Source organism: Trichechus manatus, unplaced genomic scaffold (genome assembly GCF_000243295.1).
Source record: "Trichechus manatus latirostris isolate Lorelei unplaced genomic scaffold, TriManLat1.0 scaffold00032, whole genome shotgun sequence".
Taxonomy (NCBI): Eukaryota; Metazoa; Chordata; class Mammalia; order Sirenia; family Trichechidae; genus Trichechus; species Trichechus manatus.
In genome coordinates, this window is record NW_004443968.1 from 4,789,117 (window position 1) to 4,790,929 (window position 1,813).

Below are 1,813 nucleotides of genomic sequence, written 5' to 3' on the forward strand. Positions count from 1 at the left end.
GGAGCACAGTTCTAATCTGACACACATTGGGTCACCACAAGTCAGAATTAACTTGATGGCAACTGGTACATGATACTCTAACCACTCACTCTACTAGACTTTGGAAATAGAGTCCCAAGGAAAACAGAAACAGCAACATCTTCTGCCATGGATCTTATACTCTGGTATGGCAGACAGCAAGAGCCTGGTAGCACAATGGTTAAGCACTCGGCTGCTAACAGAAAGGTTGGTGACTTGAACCCTCTCAGTGGCTCTGAGGGAGGAAGGCCTGACCATCTGCTCCTATAAAGATTACAGCCTAGAAAACCCTATGGGGCAGTCACACTACAAGTCAGAACCAACGCAACAACACCCAACAACAACAACAATGGCAGACCTAGAAAAAGAAAAAGACTGGAAGAAGTAGTATTTAATCTGAAATCTGAAGAATGATGCAAAACAGATTGAAAAGAGATTGGGAAATTCATTCTCTGAAGCAGGAAGGAGCTTAACATATTCAGAGTTGGAACAAGACCCGGATGCCTGAAACCTAGTAAAGAAGCCATAATAAAGAGTGTTTTGTTTTGTTTCCCTAGGAGCACTGAGAAAGGATTTGCATAACCAGACTTATATGGCTCAGTTATATAAAATATATGCTTCTTAGTTCCTAAGCTAAATTAAATAAATATCACTAATTTGAAATTTGATATGCTTTGAAATTTTCATAATGCATTTAAAATAAAAGTTTCACCAGCCTTGTTTGAATCCATTTATGCTAAAGTGAAACTCAATTTTAATGGCTGTTTTCCAAGGATCACTCCATACTGAACTCTCATAAAACTCACAGCCACTTACATCTTTAAACATCTAGCTGCAAGGCCTTTTTTTCCTCTACTTCCCTCTCCTGACCATAGAGATACCAAGTTCCCACCGTAATATGACGAAGTGCATTAACCGTCTGCACAAAAGGGCTCCATTGGTTGTGCCGCCAGTTTTTGTTCTTCCTTTCACCTCCCTAATGAGGCTCAGTGCCACTCACTGATGTCCTGTAGCAGTCAGACAAACCAAGATTTTAACTTCTGCCAGGAATAAAAAATAACATTAATTGCATACTAAAGTGTGTATCTATACTTAATGGATAATATCTGCGATGACATTTTTTAAAAATTTCTTTCTCCATTTCCCCTTCATTTGGAAAAATGCCTTCCTGAGTCTGTCTACATGGCTTGTTTTAAGAAAGTAAAGGTTTCTTCACCCTGTAAATCCTGTGTTATAATTAGTCCACAGAAATGTTCTAAAAGATCCTGATTTTACAACCTGGAAGGAGAGGAGCTCTGCATGTTATTGCTCAGGAGAGTTCTCTATACAAGCCCAAACTGGAGACATGTGCAGATACTACAGCTCTGCAAGATAGGTCAGATTTCCACTTTGTTAAGCCAGCAGGATTCCTTTTCCAGGGCAAAGGACAATTCAGAATAGGGATAGAGGGAGAGAGAGGGAGACACTTTTTTCTTCAGCACTCACAAGGCTGCATAACTCATGCCTTCTAAACCCATTGTCCCCAAGTTGGTTGCAACTCATAGGGACCCTACAGGACAGAGTAGAACTGTTTCATAGGGTTTCCAAGGCTGTAATCTTTATGGAAACCGATTGCCACATCCTTCTCCATCAGAGCAGCTTGTGGGTTCAAACCACTGACCTTTCTGTAAGCAGCCGAGCGCTTTAACCTGTGCACCACAATGCTCCATTTTCATGCCTTCTTAGTGGTTGAGAGATCGGCTGCCAACCTAAAGGTAGGCAGTTCCAATCCACTAACCTCTCCTTGGAAACCCTA